Below are 20337 nucleotides of genomic sequence, written 5' to 3'. Positions count from 1 at the left end.
GGAATACCAGACCACCTGACCTACCTCTTGAGAAACCTGTATGCAGGTCAGGAAGCAACAGTTAGAACTGGACATGGAACAACAGACTGGTTCCAAATAGGAGAGGGAGTAAGTGAAGGCTGTATATTGTCACCCTGCTTATTTAATTTCTATGCAGAGTACCTCATGAGAAATGCTGGACTGGAAGAAACACAAGCTGGAATCAAGATTGCTGGGAGAAATATCAATAACCTCAGATATGCAGATGACACCACCCTTATGGCAGAAAGTGAAGAGGAGCTAAAAAGCCTCTTGATGAAAGTGAAAGAGGAGAGTGAAAAAGTTGGCTTAAAGCTCAACAGTCAGAAAACGAAGATCATGGCATCTGGTTCCATCATTTCACGGGAAATAGATGGGGAAACAGTGGAAACAGTGTCAGACTTTATTTTTTTGGGCTCCAAGATCACTGCAGCTGGTGACTGCAGCCATGAAATTAAAAGACTCTTACTCCTTGGAAGAAAAGTTATGACCAACCTAGATAGCATATTCAAAAGCAGAGACATTACTTTGCCGACCAAGGTCCGTCTAGTCAAGGCTATGGTTTTTCCAGTGGTCATGTATGGATGTGAGAGTTGGACTGTGAAGAAAGCTGAGCACCGAAGAATTGATGCTTTTGAACTGTGGTGTTGGAGAAGACTCTTGAGAGTCCCATAGACTGCAAGGTGATCCAACCAGTCCGTTCTGAAGGAGATCAGCCCTGGGATTTCTTTGGAAGGAATGATGCTAAAGCTGAAACTCATGAGAAGGGTTGACTCATTGGAAAAGACTCTGCTGCTGGGAGGGATTGGGGGCAGGAGGAGAAGGGGACGACAGAGGATGAGATGGCTGGATGGCATCACGGACTCGATGGACGTGAGTCTGAGTGAACTCCGGGAGTTGGTGGTCGACAGGGAGGCCTGGCGTGCTGCGATTCATGGGGTCGCAAAGAGTTGGACACGACTGAGCGACTGAACTGAACTGTACTGAACTGAGACTTACTCTATACCATTCTCAACCTTTTTTTTTTTTGTCCCCAAAAGAAACTGACATGTAAGGATTACACTTAAAGGCATTCTGGACCTATCTAACAAATATTAAGAGCAAGTCTCAAAGGAATCAAATCATATCCAAGTTTACTTGACACTATATAAGAACAGTGGAGAAGGGAATGGCAACCCACTCCAGTATTCTTGCCTGGGACATCCCACGGACAGAGGAGCTCGGTGGCCTACAGTCCGGGTAGTTGCAGAGAATCAAACAGGACGGAACAACTGAGCACACACCACATACATAAAGAACAAAGCTTCCCCCCGCCCCAGATATTTAAAGGAATACAAAAAAACTTCGATACTCAAAATCATGTAAAATTAACAATGTCTACCATGTAGTAATCAATTGCCACACATTCAAAGAGGCAGGAAAATAGACCCCTGAGAAGAAAAAATAATATCAGCCAACTCAGCAAAGCACCATAGCCGACTTATGTCAAATGTATGGCTAAAACCACTACAATATTGTAAAGTAACGAGCCTTCAATTAAAATAAATAAATAAATTAAAAAAAAATAAAATGAAAAGGTAGGAAAACTTCAGATTGCTAAAAGCCGAAGAAGAAAAGTGATTCTAAGGAAAAATCTAGATCCATACAAGAATGAAGAACACCAAAAATGGTAACTGTGTAAGTAAATGTATAGAACTTTTCTTCTTACTACTTAAACCTCTTGAGAAAAGGGAACCGTCTTACGCTGTTGGTGGGAATGCAAACTAGTACAGCCACTATGGAGAACAGTGTGGAGATTCCTTAAAACACTGGAAATAGAACTGCCTTATGACCCAGCAATCCCACTACTGGGCATACACACCGAGGAAACCTGAATTGAAAGAGACACGTGTACCCCAATGTTCATCGCAGCACTGTTTATAATAGCCAGGACATGGAAGCAACCTAGATGTCGATCAGCAGACGCATGGATAAGAAAGCTGTGGTACATGTACACAATGGAGTATTACTCAGCCATTAAAAAGAATGCATTTGAGTCAGTTCTAATGAGGTGGATGAAACTGGAGCCTATTACACAGAGTGAAGTAAGCCAGAAAGAAAAACACCAATATAGTATACTAACACATATATATGGAATTTAGAAAGATGGTAATGATAACCCTGTATGCAAGACAGTAAAAGAGACACAGATGTATAGAACACTCTTTTGGACTCTGTGGGAGAGGGAGAGGGTGGGATGATTTGGGAGAATGGCATTGAAACATGTATACTATCATGTAAGAAACGAATCGCCAGTCTAGGTTCGATGCAGGATACAGGATGCTTGGAGCTGGTGCACTGGGATGACCCAGAGGGATGGTACGGGGTGGGCGGTTGGAGGGGGGTTCAGGATGGGGAACACATGTACATCCGTGGCAGATTCATGTTGATGTATGGCAAAACCAATACAATATTGTAAAGTAATTAGCCTCCAATTAAAATAAATAAATTTATATTAAAAATAAAAAAATGAAAAGTAATTAACTAACTACTGAACTATACACTTTAAAATAGTCAAGGTAAATAGTTAAGATGATAAATTTTATGTTGGTTTTACCACAATTCTTTAAAAGACAGGTATTACATTTTTATACTGCAAAGTAATGAGCTAATATTCATGAAGTTGCCAATCAAGTTATACTTAAGTTCCTGATTCCATAATTATACTCCTTTTCTCTTATATTGAAAAACTTCATCAAACATGAAATAATTACTGGACTTCCCTGGTGGTGCAGTGGATAAGAAATGCCTACCAATGCAAGAGACACAAGTTCTTTCTGGACACCCTGGTCCAGAAAGATTCCACATGCCATGGTGCAACTAAGCCCATGTGCCACAAATACTGAGCCTGCATTCTAGAGCATGCAGGTCACAACTATTGAGCCTGTGAGCTGCAACTACTGAAGCCTCTGTACCCAGAGCCTGTGCTCCACAACAAGAGAGCCACAGCAATGAGAAGCCCACACACTGCAACAAAGAGTAGCCCCTGCTGGCCGCAACCAGAGAAAGTTTGCCTAAAGTGGACAATAAATTAGTAAAAGCTATAGAAGCTATAGATACAAGCATCTGAATGGAGAGTTCCAAAGAATAGCAAGAAGAGATAAGAAAGCCTTCCTCAGTGATCAATGCAAAGAAATAGAGGCAAACAACAGAATGGGAATGACTAGAGATCTCTTCAAGAAAATTAGAGATACCAAGGGAACATTTCATGCAAAGATGGGCTCGATAAAGGACAGAAATGGTATGGACCTAACAGAAGCAGAAGATATTAAGAAGAGGTGGCAAGAATATACAGAACTGTATAAAAAAGATCTTCACGACCCAGATAATCACGATGGTGTGATCACTCACCTAGAGCCAGACATCCTGGAATGTGAAGTCAAGTGGGCCTTAGAAAGCATCACTACGAACAAAGCTAGTGAAGGTGATGGCATTCCAGTTGAGCTATTTCCAATCCTGAAAGATGATGCTGTGAAAGTGCTGCACTCAATATGCCAGCAAATCTGGAAAACTCAGCAGTGGCCACAGGACTGGAAAAGGTCCGTTTTCATTCCAATCCCAAAGAAAGGCAATGCCAAAGAATGCTCAAACTATTGCACAGTTGCACTCATCTCACATGCTAGTAAAGTAATGCTCAAAATTCTCCAAGCCAGGCTTCACCAATATGTGAACTGTGAACTTACAGATGTTCAAACTAGTTTTAGAAATGTCAGGGGAACCAGAGATGAAATTGCCAACATCCGCAGGATCATCTAAAAAGCAAGAGAGTTCCAGAAAAATGTCTATTTCTGCTATATTGACTATGCCAAAGCCTTTGACTGTGTGGATCACAAGAAACTGTGGAAAATTCTGAGAGAGATGGGAATACCAGACCACCTGACCTGCCTCTGGAGAAATCTATATGCAGGTCAGGAAGCAACAGTTAGAACTGGACATGGAACAACAGACTGGTTCCAAATAGGAAAAGGAGTACGTCAAGGCTGTATATTGTCACCCTGCTTATTTAACTTCTATGCAGAGTACATCATAAGAAATGCTGGGCTGGAAGAAACACAAGCTGGAATCAAGATTGCTGGGAGGAATATCAATAACCTCAGATATGCAGATGACACCAGAAAGTGAAGAGGAGCTAAAAAGCCTCTTGATGAAAGTGAAAGAGGAGAGTGAAAAAGTTGGCTTAAAGCTCAACAGTCAGAAAACGAAGATCATGGCTTCTGGTCCCATCATTTCACGGGAAATAGATGGGAAAACAGTGGAAACAGTGTCAGACTTTATTTTTTTGGGCTCCAAGATCACTGCAGCTGGTGACTGTAGCCATGAAATTAAAAGACACTTACTCCTTGGAAGAGAACTTGTGACCAACCTAGATAGCATATTGAAAAGCAGAGACATTACTTTGCCAACCAAGGTCCGTCTAGTCAAGGCTATGGTTTTTCCATTAGTCTTATATGGATGTGAGAGTTGGACTGTGAAGAAAGCTGAGGACTGAAGAATTGATGCTTTTGAACTGTGGTGTTAGAGGAGGCTCTTGAGAGTCCTTTGGACTGCAAGGAGGTCCAACCAGTCCGTTCTGAAGGAGATCAGCCCTGGGATTTCTCTGGAAGGAATGATGCTAAAGCTGAAACTCCGATACTTTGTCCACCTCATGGAAAGAGTTGACTCATTGGAAAAGACTCTGCTGCTGGGAGGGATTGGGGGCAGGAGGAGAAGGGGACAACAGAGGATGAGATGGCTGGATGGCTCACTGACTCTATGGACATGAGTCTGAGTGAACTCCAGGAGCTGATGATGGACAGGGAGGCCTGGTGTGCTGCAATTCATGGGGTTGCAAAGAGTCGGACGTTACCAAGAGACTGAACTGAACTGAACTGAACTGAACTGATAGAAGGTTGGAGTAATACTATCAACCAACCTGACATAATTGGCATTTATAGAGCACTGAACTCAACCAGAGAAAACTAATTCTTTTCAAGGGCACATGAACAACCTTCACCAAAATACACCATAATTCTGGGCCATGAAGTAAATATCTACAAATTTAAAAGAATTAAAATTATACAAAGAAAGTTTTCTAATCATGATGAAATTAAAAATAATTTAAAACAGAGTAAAATAACAGAAACATTTTTTGATTTCTGAAAAACCTCCAAATATTTGGATATTAAACAGCATATCTTCAAATAATCCATAAGTCAGAGAAGTCACAAAAGAAACTTGAAAATATTTTTGGTTTAGTAAAAAATGAAAAGACAACATACTAAAATTGTGGGAATGCAGCTAGAGAAGTACTTACAGGAAAATTTATATCATTTTCTATGAGACTAGTGTTATCAGATAAAAAACTACTCAAAGTATATGAGGGAAAAAACTACAAAAAATAAGAAATCAATGTTCTCTCATGAACACGATAATAAGTAACATTATAAACAAATAGTTTATCCTTGAAATACAAGATTGTTTTAACATTTGGAAATCAATCAATGCAATTCACCAAATTAGCAGACTTAAAAAAGAAAACTGGATATGATGATCTCAAAAAGATGCAGAAAAAGTATTTACAAAAGTCTAGCTAACATTTGTAATTAAAATTCTTGGCAAATAGATGAGAGTAGATGAGAATAGATGAGAGCCTCCTCAACTTGATGAAAAGCATCTATGAAAAACCTGCAGCCAACATGATACTTAATGGTGAGTGGCTGAATGCTTTCTCTCTAAAATTAGAAACAAGGATGTCTGCACTTACTACTTCTTCACAACATTGCACTGGACATCCTCTTTAGCGCAATAACGGTGGCAGGATGGAGTGATGAGAGAGACACTGAGACTGGAAAAGAAGAACTAAAATAATCTTTATTCACAGTTGACATGCTAATCTGAGGTTAGTGATATTTCTCATGGCAGTCTTGATTCCAGCTTATGCTTCATCCAGCCTGGCATTTCGCGTGATGTACTTGCATATAACTTAAACAAGCAGAGTGACAATATATGGCCTTGATGTACTCCTTTCCCAATTTGGAACCAATCCATTGTTCCATGTCCAGTTCTAACTATTCTTTCTTGACCTGCATCTAGATTTCTCAGGAGGCAGGTAAGGTGGTCTGGTAATTCCCATCTCTTTAAGAATTTTCCACAGTTTGTGACCCACACAGTCAAATGCTTTAGCATAGTTAATGAAGCAGAAGTAGATGTTTTTTCTGGAATTCTCTTGCTTTTTCTATGTTCCAGTAGATGTTGGCAATTTGAAATACTGGGCTGGATGAAGCACTAGCTGGAATCAAGATTGCTGGGAAAATATCAATAACCTCAGATATGTAGATGACACCAGACTTGTAGCAGAAAGTTAAGAAAAACTAAAGAGCCTCTTGATGAAAGTGAAAGAGGAGAAGGAAAAATCTGGCTTGAAACTCAACATTCAAAAAACTAAGATCATGGCATCTGGTCTCATCACTTCATGGCAAATAGATGGGGAAACAATGGAAACGATGACAGACTTTATTTTTGGGGGGCTCCAAAATCACTGCAGATGGTGACTGCAGCCATGAAATTAAAAGACGGTTACTCCTTGAAAGAAAATCTATGACCAACCTAGACAGCATATTAAAAAGAAGAAACATTACTTTGCCAGCAAAGGTCCATCTAGTCAAAGCTATGGTTTTTCCAGTAGTCGTATATGGATTTGAGAGTTGGAATATAAAGAAAGCTGAGCACTGAAAAATTGATGCTTTTGAGCTGTGGAGTTGGAGAAGACTCTTGAGAGTCCCTTGGACTGCTGTGGCCAACTAATATGATGAACTGGCTCATTGGAAAAGGCCCTGACGCTGGGAAAGATCGAAAGTAGGAGAAGGGGATGACAGAGGATGAGATGGTCGGATGGCATCACCGACTCAATGGACATGAGTCTGAGCAAGCTCCGGGAGTTGGTGATGGACAGGGAAGCCTGGTGTGCTGCCATCCATGGGGTCACAAAGAGTCAGATACAACTGAGCAACTTAACTAAATTGACATGATCATCTAAATATAGAATTCGAAGGAATCTACTAAAAAGTTACTGAAACTAACAGGTGAATTTATCAAGGTTGTAAGATACAGAAACCAATTGTATTGCAGCAAACATTTAGAAATTAAAATTAAAAATTTACAGTGGCATCAGCAAATATGAAATACCTAGGCATAAATTGTAGGAGAAATCTATATGACCTGTACACTGAAAAGTAATTAACACTGCCGATAAAACTTAAAGACTTAAACAAAGAGCTATAAGATATTCATGGATCAGAAGACTCAATATTGTTAAGATCAGTCTTTCCAAATTGATGTATATAGTCAATGTAATCATAATCAAAAATTCCAGCTGGTTTTGTGTATGTATGTGTGTGTGTGTGTGTGTGTGTGTAACTTGACAAACTGACTTGAAAACTTGCTTGTAAATGCAAAGGAACTAGAATAGTCAAAATAATTTTGGAAAAAATTGGAGAACTTACATTAGCTGATTTTAAGACATATTATAAAACTACTGTAATCAGGATGTGATATTGGCATAAAGATAGACATGCAGATCAATGGAACAGAATAGAGAGTTGAGAAATAGACCCAAACACATGTTGTTTAGTTTCAATACATATACCAATGCAATTTTATTGGTAAAGGATATTCTTTTCAACAAATTGGATACTCAAATGGAAAGAAATAAATCTTGATCTTTATCTCACGTTGTTGTTGTTTAGTCGCTAAGTTGTGTCCAACTCTGCGACCCCATGGACTAAGCCCACCGGGATCCTCTGTCCATGGGATTTCCCAGGCAAGAATACTGGAGTGGGTTACCATTTCCTTCTCCAGGGGATCTTCCCTACCAAAGGATCAAACTTGCATCTCCTGCCTGGCAGGTGGGTTATTTACTACTGCACCACCTGGAGCCCTCTCACCATATATAACTTAATTTGAAAAATGTCATAGATCTAAATATAAGAATGAACACTATAGTGCATACAACTCAATATCTAAAAAACAAACAATCCAATCAAAAAATGAGCAGATCTCTATAGGCATTTCTCCAAAGCCATACAGAGGGCCAATGGGCACGTGAAAATATGCTCAACGTTGCTAATTATTAGAGAAATGCAAATCAAAACCACAATGAAGTATCATTTCACACATATCAGGATGGCAATCATCAAAAAGTCTACAAATAGTCAATGCTGGAGAGAGTGTGTTGAAAAGGGAATCCTAACACTATTAGTGGGAATGTAAATTGGTGCTGCTACTATGGTAAACAGTAAGGAGATTCCCTAACAAACTAAACATATAGCTACCATATGATCCAGCAATCCCATAATTCCTGGCCATGTATGCAGCAAAGACAGAAATGCTAATTTGAAAGAATACATGTACCCCAATGATCATAGCACCACTATTTACAATAGCCAAGACATGGAAGCAACCCAAGTCCCCATCAATAGATGATTGGTTTAAGAAGATGTGGTATATATTTATATGTGTGTGTTGGCTCAGTCCCTCATTTGTGTCCAACACTTTGTGACTCCATGGACTGTAACCTGCCAGGCTCTTCTGTCCATGGAATTTTTCAGGCAAGAATACTGGAGTAGGTTGCCATTTCCTACTCCAGGGGATCTTCCCAACTGGAGGACTGAACCCATGTCTTTTGCGTCTCCTGCACTGACAGGTAGATTCTTTACCACTGTGCCACTGATTTGTATGGTATATGTATATGTATATATGCTATATATATGTGTATATGTATATATATATAATGGAATATTAGCCATAAGAAAGAACAAAATAATGCTATTTGCAGCAACAGGGACAGACCTGAAGAATATCATACTGACTGATGTAAGTCAGATAGAGAAAAGACAAATATTACATGCTATCACTGATATGTAGAATCTAATAATAATACAAATAAAACTACATACAAAACAGAATCAGACTCACAGACATAGAAAACAATCTTACAGTTACCAAAGGAGAAAATGTGGGGAGGGATAACTTAGGATAATGGGATTAACAGATACAAACTATCTGTATATCTAAATCTATAAAATATCTATATAATATTTATATAGATACAATATTATACATTAAATAGATAAGTAATAAGAATTTACTGTATAACATAGGGGAGGATATTCAATATCTTATAATAATCTATAATGCAAAATTATCTGAAAAGTATGTATTTTTCTGAAAAAAAAAAAACATAAAATAAAAGCACTTTATGAGACCTTAAAAAAGTGAATGTTAACACCATAAAATATCCAAAAGTAAGCAAACAAGGAAACCTTAGTGTCTATGGTTCTGGCAAAGATTTCATAAGTAGGACTCAGAAAGAATGAATTATAAAAGAAAAGAGTGTTAAATCGCATTTCATCAATGTTAAAAGCTTTTGCTTTGCCAAAGACATTTTTGCAAAAGTAAAAATGCAAGTCACAGACAGGAAGAGAACATTTGCAAAATATGTACATGATAAAAGTCTTGTAACTAGAATATGTAAAAAAACTCAAAATTTAGTGATAAGAAGACAACCTAATTTTAAAACGGGCAAATGATCTGAACACTCTACCAATGAATATACAGATAGCAAATAAGTACAAGTGACTAATGACAGTCATCAGTAGTCATTAGGAAAGTACAAACCAAAACTGTAGTGAGAAAACATTATACAACCACTAGAATGGCTAAAATAGTCTGTCCTAGCAATTTTTGGCATGGATACAGAGCAAATGCAAATTAGTGCACCTACTTTGGATAACAGTTTGACAGTTTTTTTTTTTTTAATTTTACAAGTTAAACACACATCTACCATTTCATCCAGCCATTCTACTCAGTTATTTGCCCACTAGAAATAAAACATATGTCTATAGAAAGACAGTAATACAAGTTCATAGCAGCTTTATTTGTAATAGCCCCAAACCAGAAACAACCCGTCAACCTAAATGTCAGTGGATAAACAAATTGTGCTGTATCTACACAAAGGAATACTACTTGGCAGTGCAAAGAATGAACTATGCATATATAAAAGGATGGATGAATCTCAAAATAGTGATGCTGAATAAAAGCCATCAATTGAAAAAGAGTACATAAATGATTTCATTTATATCAAATTATAGAAAATACAAGCAAATCTAGAATGACACAAAGCAGATCAGTAGTTATCTGAAGATGAGGGTGGGGGGAAGGGGGCAGGGAGGATACCAAGTACCACAAGAAACTTTGCGGGGTGATGGATATGTTCACTTCTTTTATTATAGTGATAGGTTCACCAGTACATACTTTTGAAAACTCTTCAAATTGTACAGCTTAAACACAGTTTATTAATTATCACTTATGCCTTCTCAGTTCACACTACACTGTAAACTGCCTATATACACCAGACTATGGGTTCTACAGGGATGGTTATGCCCTTCTAGCTTACTGTTGCAGAGGAAGCAATGGCAACCCATTCCAGTACTCTTACCTGGAAAGTCTTATGGATGGAGGAGGCTGGTAGGCTGCAGTCCATGGGGTCGCTAAGAGTCGGACCTGACTGAGTGACTTCACTTTCACTTTTCACTTTCATGCATTGGAGAAGGAAATGGCAACCCACTCCAGTGTTCTTGCCTGGAGAATCCCAGGGATAGGGGAGCCTGGTAGGCTGCCATCTATGGGGTCACAGAGAGTCAGACACAACTGAGGTGACTTAGCATCAGCAGCAGCAGCATGCTCAATAAGCTGTAAAAAATGTTTAAAGAACATGTTCAGGCAATCAGAAGATTTCCATGGAGTACTCTTTCATCTCCTGTGGTTGCAGGGTGAGCTGGAGGCAATCCAGGTGCAATTAAAGGGTCACAAAACCACAGTGCTTGCAGTATAACCAGAAAACTAAACAGGTCTTGTGCAATAAGCTAAGGGCATTATTGGGGAAGAAGTAGGATGAGACCTAGGTGGGGATATTTGGGCAGACATAGACAAGGCTTGAGGAGCTTCAGCCTTCAAACTCTCCTGTTGGTGGAGGAAACTCTTCCTCTGTGTTTTGAGGGAACCAGCCCTTTTCTGCATGAAGTCCTTTCAATGATTGTACCTGGCTCAGTTGCCTCACACACTTGCTGATTCTGCTTAGGATTCCCCCACCACCATTTCCTCATTGCCTCCAGCCCACAATGAGATTTATATCTCAGGACAGTACAGAGAGGTACAAGGTCTATTCCAAGAGGAGCTGCTGCTGCTGCTGCTAAGTCACGTCAGTCGTGTCTGACTCTGTGCGACCCCATAGGCGGTAGCCCACCAGGCTCCCGTCCCTGGGATTCTCCAGGCAAGAATACTGGAGTGGGTTGCCACTTCCTTCTCTACCAAAAAGAGGTAACTTATTTATAAACCAAAGAGTTCTGAGAATTTACCAATCTGTGTTGACAAGAGCTCAGGAGGATGTGTGAAAGCGGATTCTATGGTGTTCAAGAGTTGATTGGGCTGAACTTATTGATATGACCACACTCACTTGAGATTAGGGATTTAATATGTTGGCTTGAGTATCCAGAAATGATGTTCAGGAAATTCCCTGGCTGTCCAGTGGTGAGGACTACACACTTTAACCTTAGGGGGCACAGGTTTGATCCCTGGTTGGGAAACTAAGATCCTACAAACCATGTGGTGCAGCCAAAACAAACAAACACATTTTTAAAAAATAACCAGAAATAGTGTTTACATTGGCCTTACAAAGCCTGAACGCAGTCAAAGCTCTACAGTTACAAAATGCCTGAACTTCTCTAGTACTCTGTAGAAAAGGACTTCTAAAGGCTTGGGTGGGGAATGCATATGTTTGTTCCTTTTTTGTGCAATCTGCTCAACCACCCACTAGCTGTAACCCCAGGGGGTCACAGAGGAAATGCTCTTCATCAAATCATTAAGAAATGAGGGGAGCAGCAGAATTCTTGATGAACTTGTGGTGGCCATTTCTTTACAGAGTGTAGGTGACAGTTGGGAAAGTGCCAATGGAATTGGTTCTTTCAGTTCACTGGGCATAATGGAACTTTGAAGTGGTAGAAGTGACATAAATCACAGCTAAGCTTCCTCCAGATGTGGTTTCTTAAATGGAACAAATCAACACCGTCCCCGGCATATGTTAGGCTGCTGTTTTAGCAAGTGTGTTCTTTCCCATCGCAATCAGTAGGCAAAGAGAGAAGAGATTGCATTTAAATGGAAAGAACAGTGCGTCTTTACATCTTGCCCTCAGAGCTCTGTCAGCTCTCTTGCTCTTATCCCCAGGAGCATGTTACCTCCATGCCCAAAGAACATCACACCTGTCCTTTACACTGGTGACCTTATACTAATTGACCGTGGTGAGGAAAAACTAATGACTCCCTAGATTAGGGGTCCCCATCCCCCGGGCCATGGATTGCCAGTGGTCCCCAGTCTGTTAGGAACCGGGTCCCACGGCAGGAGGTGAGTGGAGGGTGAGCTCCTGTCAGAGCAGTGGCGGCATTAAATTCTCAGGGAGCACGAACCCTTCTGTGAACTGCACATGCAAGGGATCTAGGTTGCACACTATTTATGAGACTCTAATGCCTGATCATCTGAGGAAGACCTGAGGTGGTGCCAAAAAGTCTGGGGACTGCTGCCCTGGATGACTTAATAGGACAAATACACACTAGAGGGTGGGAGATAAACTTGGCCATAAGTTAAGGGTCTACCACATAGCTGAAGCTTACAGACATTTTGGGATATCCTTTCTAAAGTAAGAGACAAGATGCTATACTTTGCACCATCCACCTTGAAGACAAACACTCTGGATTTGGGAGATAAAATATGCCACATTTGGGCATGCTGCTCCAACCCATATACTAGATAACTAATAAGGATAGCAGGCACCAGTGAGTCATGGTGTAAGAAAGAACACAGCAGCAGGTTCATAATGTGGGGCAAGCTGCCCTACAACTTGGGCTTCATAGCCCAGCAGTTCCAACAGTGTTGGAAATATCTCTGACTGTGAAAGACTGTGTGGGGTCTCTAAAGCATCGTAATGGGAGGATCATAGCACAGACTTCTAGGGTTTAGGAGTAATGTAGTGCCTTTCGCTGTCAAAAACTACTTGAAAAATTGTTCTGGGCTAGCTACTGGGCCCTGGTAGAGACTGGAAGCTTATCAGTAGGATACCAAATGCTATGTTTAAGAACTGACATGGATTTTATCTAATCCACTGAAACAGAGTATACAGCATCATTTCAGTATAAAGTAGATGCAGTATATATAAGAATGGGTCTGAAAGGTCCAGAAGCCCAAAGGAAGATATATAAGCAGGTGGCTCAGACTTCTTCAGCACCTACTTATGCTACATTAGCTCCTCTTCATCGCCATACTTTTGGCTTCACCGGGAGTCACTTGTGACATCTTAACAGAGGGAGAGTGTATTTGGTCTAATTCACCATGAATCTGCACAGGATTCAACATCCAAAAATAGACAGCCACTAGATTACAATCCCTCAATTAGCCCAGAAATTGGTCAAAGGATATTCACCCAATGAGCACAATTGAAGGAAGCTACACTTCATATATGAGTAGGGGGTAGAATCTTTTTGACTATGAGCAGTTAACTAAAAGTTTCTCAGTTGATCAGGGCCTTGGAAATAATTAAGTTGGAAAACTGTGATTAGGTCTGATTAGGTCTGTAGAGACAGATGCTAAGAATGGGCACTGAATATATTGATGTCCTTGTGAATGTCCTCCAAAGGGCCTAAATGAGGCAAAACTTTGTTTGTAGTCACATGGATAAGATGATCCATCCTGTGGATGTCAGCATTTTCCCCCAGTATTCAGTGATTCTTGCCACCTCTTCTTAACCTCTTCTGCTTCTGTTAGGTTTGCAATTTCTTTCTTTTATTGTGGCCATCCTTGCATAAGATGTTCCCTTGATATCTCCAATTTTCTTGAAGAGATCTCTAGTTTTACCCATTCTGTTGCCTTCCTCTATTTCTTTGCATTGTTCATTTAAAAGGCTTTCTTACCTCTCCTTGTTGTTCTCTGGAACTCTGTATTCAGTTGGGTATGTCACTCCCTATCTCCTTTGTCTTTTGTTTCTCTTCTTTTCTCAATTATTTGTGAGGCTTCCACAGACAACCACTTTGCCTTCTTGTATCTCTCTATCTTGGGGATGGTTTTGGTCACCGCCTCCTGTACAGTGTTACAAACCCTGTCCCATAGTTCTTCAGGCACTCTGTTTATCAGACCCAACCCCTTGAATATATTCATCACCTCAACTATATAATTATAAGGGATTTAATTTAGGTCATATCTGAATGGTCTAGTGGTTTTCCTCGCTTTCTTCAATTTAAGCCTGAATTTTGCAATAAGGATCTGATGATCTGAGCCACAGTCAGCTCCAGGTCTTGTTTTTGCTGACTGTATAGAGCTTCTCCATCTTCAGCTGCAAAGTGTAGGAGACAAGAAGAATAAAAGAAAAGCAGGCCCCTATCAAGGGCCACAAAAGTAATTTATAATTATTGATAAACTGGATGCTATAAGGCATGAGACTCTTGGAACAAGTCCAGAGGGAACAGTTCATAATCTTGAAAGCAAGATATGATCCTGGAGTTGGAAAACTGACCCCAGACTGTTTCTCAACTGGCATCTCAGAGTCACATGCTTTACGTATCTGGTAGAAAATCTATAGATAAGAATATTAGTCTTAGTTACTGATTTGTTATTGATTACTGTTTCCTAATTACTCAATGGTTAATGATCATTTTGTTCTTTGGCCCTGAAGGCCACATGAGTTATAGTTTAACTCCCTTCTTATTCTTTCATTCACGGCTGAAAGTATCATCAAGCTGGCTTGGATTCAGTTTCCGCACCTTCACCTTGGAGCAGTGTCGGTCCCCTGATCCTCGGTTTTCTCTGAATTCTTGTGTCTTGTTTCTCATTTTCTTGCCATATCGCACTTTTGGAAACCCTGCTTGTTGAGCTGGTCTCAACAGCAAAGAATATAATCAGTATGATCTTGATATTGACCATCTGGTGATGTCCATGTGTAGAGTCATCTCTTGTATTGTTGGAAGAAGGCTTTTCTCCTGGCAAAACTGTGTTAGCCTTTACCCTGCTTTATTTTGTACTCCAAGGCCAAACTGCCTGTTACTCCAGGGATCTCTATCATAGGTGTTGCATTCCGAACACCTATGAAAAAAAAAAGATTTCTTTTTTTCGTGTTAGTTATAGAATGTCTTGTAGGTCTTCATAGAACTGGTCAACTTCATTTTTTTTTTTGGCACTAGTGGTTGGGGCATAGACTTGGATTACTATGACACTGAATGATTTGCTTTGGAAATGAACCAAGATCATGCTGTCATTTTTGAGATTGCATCCAAGTACAGCATTTCAGACTCTTTTGTTGACTGTGAGAGCTATTCCATTTCTTCTAAGGGACTCTTGCCCACAGTAGTAGATATAGTGGTTATCTGAGTTAAATTAGCCCATTCCCATCCATTTTAGTTCACTGATTCCTAAAATGTTGATGTTCACTTTGCCATCTCCTGCTTGACCACTTCCAATTTACCTTGATCTATGGACCTAACATTCCAGGCTCCCATGCAATATTACAGCATCGGACTTTACTTTCATCACCAAACACATTGATAACTGAGCATCGTTTCCACTTTGATCCACACTCTTCATTCTTTCTGGGGGCATTTCTACACTCTTCCCCAGTAGCATACTGGACACCTATTGATCTGGGATGCTCATCTTCCAGTGTCATATCTTTTTGCCTTTTCATACTGTTCATAGAGTTCTTGAGGCAAAAATTCTGAAGTAGCTTGCCATTCCCTTGTCCAGTGGACCATGTTTTGTTAGAACTCTACACCATGACCCATCCATCTTAGGTGGCCCTGCACAGTATGACTCAGCTTCATTGGGATACACAAGGCTGTGGTCCATGTGATCATTTTGGTTAGCTTTCTGTAATTGTGGTTTTTGTTCTGGAGTCTGTGAGTTTATAGTTCTTACTTCTGTTGGCCCTCTGATGGATGAGGGCAAGAGGTTTGTGGCGAGAATACACAGAAGAACTATACAAAAAAGGTTTTAATGATCCAGATAACCATGATATGTGGCCACTCACTTAGAGTCAGACATCCTGCAGTGTGAAGTCAAGTGGGCCTTAGGAAGCATTATGGATGGAAGTTCGTGACATTGTACAGGAGACAGGAATGAAGACCATCCCCAAGAAAAAGAAATGCAAAAACCAAAATGGCTGTCTGGGGAGGCCTTACAAATAGCTGTGAAAAGAAGGGAAGATAAAAAGCAAAGGAGAAACGGGAAGATATACCCATTTGAATGCAGCGTTCCAAAGAATAGCAAGGAGAGATATCAATGCAGAAAAATAGAGGAAAAGAATAGAATGGGAAACACTAGAGATCTCTTCAAGAAAATTAGAGATACCAAGGGAATATTTCATGCAAAGATGGGCTCAATAAAGGACAGAAATGGTATGGACCTAACAGAAGCAGAAGATATTAAGAAGAGGTGGCAAGAATCACAGAACTGTACAAAAAGAGGTCTTCATGACCCAGATAATCATGATGGTATGATCACTCACCTAGAGCCAGATCCTGGAATGTGAAGTCAAGTGAGCCTTAGGAAGCATCACTACGAACAAAGCTAGTGGAGGTGATGGAATTCAAGTGGAGCTATTTCAAATCCTGAAAGATGATGCTGTGAAAGTGCTGCACTCAACATGCCAGCAAATCTGGAAAACTCAGCAGTGGCCACAGGACTGGAAAAGGTCAGTTTTCATTCCAATCCCAAAGAAAGGCAATGCCAAAGAATGCTCAAACTACCGCACAATTGCACTCATCTCACATGCTAGTAAAGTAATGCTCAAAATTCTCCAAGCCAGGCTTCAGCAATACGTGACCTGTGAACTTTCAGATGTTCAAGCTGGTTTTAGAAAAGGCAGAGGAACCAGAGATGAAATTGCCAACATCTGCTGGATCTTCAAAAAAGCAAGAGAGTTCCAGGAAAACATCTATTTCTGCTTTATTGACTATGCCAAAGCCTTTGACTATGGATCACAATAAATTGGAAAATTCTTCAAGAGATGGGAACACCAGACCCCCTGACCTGCCTCTTGAGAAATCTGTATGCAGGTCAGGAAGCAACAGTTAGAACTGGACATGGAACAACAGACTGGTTCCAAATAGGAAAAGGAATACATCAAGGCTGTATATTGTCACCCTGTTTATTTAACTTATATGCAGAGTACATCATGAGAAACCCTGGGCTGAAGGAAGCACAAGCTGGAATCAAGATTGCCGGGAGAAGTATCAGTAAGTGCAGATATGCACATGACACCACCCTTATGGCAGAAAGTGAAGAGGAACTAAAGAGCCTCTTGATGAAAGTGAAAGAGGGAAGTGTAAAAGTTGGCCTAAAGCTTAACATTCAGAAAACCAAGATCATGATTCTGGTCCCATCGCTTCATGGCAAATAGATGGGGAAACAGTGGCTGACTTTATTTTTGGGGGGCTCCAAAATCACTGTAGATGATGACTGCAGCCGTGAAATTAAAAGATGCTTGCTCCTTGGAAGGAAAGTTATAACCAACGTCAATGGCATATTAAAACACAGAGACATTACTTTGTCAACAAAGACATTACTTTGTCAGTCTAGTCAAGGCTATGGTTTTTCCAGTGGTCATGTATGGATGTGAGAGTTGGACTGTGAAGAAAGCTGAGCACAGAAGAATTGATGTGTTTGAACTGTGGTGTTGGAGAAGACTCTTGAGAGTCCCTTGGACTGCAAGGAGATCCAACCAGTCCATCCTAAAGGAGACCAGTCCTGGGTGTTCATTGGAAGGAAGCTAAAACTCCAATACTTTGGCCACCTGATGCGAAGAGCTGACTCATTGGAAAAGACCCTGATGCTGGGAAAGATTGAGGGCAGGAAAAGGGGACGACGGAGGATGAGATGGTTGGATGGCATCACTGACTCAATGGACATGGGTTTGGGTGCACTCCAAGAGTTGGTGATGGACAGGGAGGCCTGGTGTGCTGCAGTTCATGGGGTTGCAAAGAGTCTGACATGACTGAGCAACTGAAGTGAACTGAACTGAACTACAAACAAAGCTAGTGGAGGTGATGGAATTCCAGCTGAGCTATTTCAAATCTTAAAACATGATGCTGTTAAAGTGCTACACTCAATATGCCAGCAAATTTGGAAAACTAACCAATGGCCTCAGGACCAAAAAAGTTCAGTTTTCATTCCATTCTGAAAGAAAGGCAATGCCAAAGAATGTTCAAACTACCATATAATTGTGGTCATTTCACATGCTAGCAAGGTAGTGCTCAAATCCTTCAAGCTAGGCTAAGAAGTACATGAACCAAGCGAGCAAATTGCCAATATCTATTGTTGCTAAGTCATTTCAGTCGTGTCCGACTCTGTGCGACTCCATAGATGGCAGCCCACCAGGCTCCCCCGTCTCTGGGATCCTCCAGGCAAGAACACAGGAGTGGGTTGCCATTTCCTTCTCCAATGCATGAAAGTGAAAAGCGAAAGTGAAGTCGCTCAGTCGTGTTCAACTCTTCGTGACCCCATGGACTGCAGCCCACCAGGATTCTCTGACCATGGGATTTTCCAGGCAAGAGTACTGGAGTGGGTTGCCATTGCTTTCTCTGCAACATCTATTGGATTACAGGAAAAACAAGGGAATTCCAGAAGAACATCTGCTTCATTGACTACACTAAAGCCTTTTACTGTGTGGATCACAACAAAGTGGGAAATTCTTAAAAGAGCTAGGAATACCAGACACCTTACCTGTCTCCTGAGAAATCTGTATGCAGGACAAGAAACAGCAATTAGAACCCGACATGGAACAATATACTGATTAAAAATAGAAAAAGCAGTATGTACGTCAAAGCTGTATATTGTTACTCTGCTTATTTAACTTCTATGCAGAGTACATGATGCGAAATGCCAGGGTGGATGAATCACAAGTTGTATCAAGATTGCCAGGAGAAATACCAGCAGTCTGAGATATTCAGATGATATCACTCTAATGGCAGAAAGCAAAGAGGGACTAAAGAGCCTCTTGATGACAGTGAATGAAAAAAGTGGCTTAAAACTCAACATTCAAAAACTAAGATCACAGCATATGGTCCCATCGCTTCATGGTGTATAAATGGGGAAAAAGTGGAAACAGTGGCAGAGTTTATTTTCTTGTACTCCAAAATCATGGCAGATGGTGACTGCAGCCATGAAATTTAAAAATACTTGCTCTTTGGAAGAAAAGCTATGACCAACCTAGATGCATATTAAAAAGCAGAGACATTGCCAACAAAGTCAGTTAAGCCAAAACTATGGTTTTTCCAATAGTCATATATGAATGTGACAGTTGGACCATAAAGAAGGCTGAGCATTAAAGAATTGATGCTTTTGAATTGTGGTGCTGGAGAAGACTCTTGAGAGTCCTTTGGACTACAAGGAGATCAAGCCAGTCAATCCTAAAGGAAATCAATCCTGAATATTCATCGGAAGAACTGATGCTGAAGCTCCAATGCCTTGGCCACCTATGCAAAGAGCCTGCTCTTTGGGAAGGACACTGTTGCTGGGAAAGATTGAGGACCAGAGGAGAAGGGGGCAGAAGAGGATGAGATGGTTGGATGGTATCATTTGCTCAATGGACATGAGTCTAATCAAACTCCAGGAGATAGCGAAGGACAGGGAAATCTGGCATACTGCTATTCGTGGGGTTGCAGAGTCAGACATAACTTGGTGACTGAACAACAGCAACAACTCAGTGACTGCTCAAATTGTCCAGGCTACAGGGATGGAAGCTATACCTAGACTCATAAATGTAGTCTTTTCTTCACTAAGGCCATTCTGGCTAGTCACTGCTGGGGTCCAGCCCCGGTAGATCCAGGGAATTCGAAGGTGGGGACGGTGTCAGCGTCCTTGAAAAAATACATATTTAATCACAGATATATAGAGAGATTAGAAACGGATAGTGTAGTAGGAAAATTAGTGGAGAAGAAGAGGCTGAATAACTTGGTCTATGTGGAATAGCATCCATGCTCCAGATGGGAATTCAGCCAGAAAAACGGGGAGCAAGAAAGAAACGACATGGGGGTATCAGTCTTTCCGGAAACTGATCCGATTTCTTTATTTTGGGGTTTGCTTATATACTTTTTGTTACACATAGGGATGAATAGAGAGTCACGTGGGGGTCAGCAGTCCTGACCTTTATCAAAATAAGGTGCTTCACATCAAAAGGTCTTAGGGATTTTACATCATCTTCTGGCCATG

General features: G+C 40.6%; 1 protein-coding gene across 1 annotated transcript in view; it reads left to right on the top strand.

Moving 5' to 3' along the window:
• The window catches only part of C16H11orf65 (chromosome 16 C11orf65 homolog), a 72603-nt gene that overhangs the window by 30123 nt on the left and 22143 nt on the right, over positions 1–20337 (top strand). The gene's annotated exons all lie outside the window — the stretch shown is intronic.

This window comes from Capricornis sumatraensis, chromosome 16 (assembly GCF_032405125.1).
Source record: "Capricornis sumatraensis isolate serow.1 chromosome 16, serow.2, whole genome shotgun sequence".
In the NCBI taxonomy this organism is placed as follows: Eukaryota; Metazoa; Chordata; class Mammalia; order Artiodactyla; family Bovidae; genus Capricornis; species Capricornis sumatraensis.
This window is presented reverse-complemented; position numbering and strand designations above follow the sequence as displayed.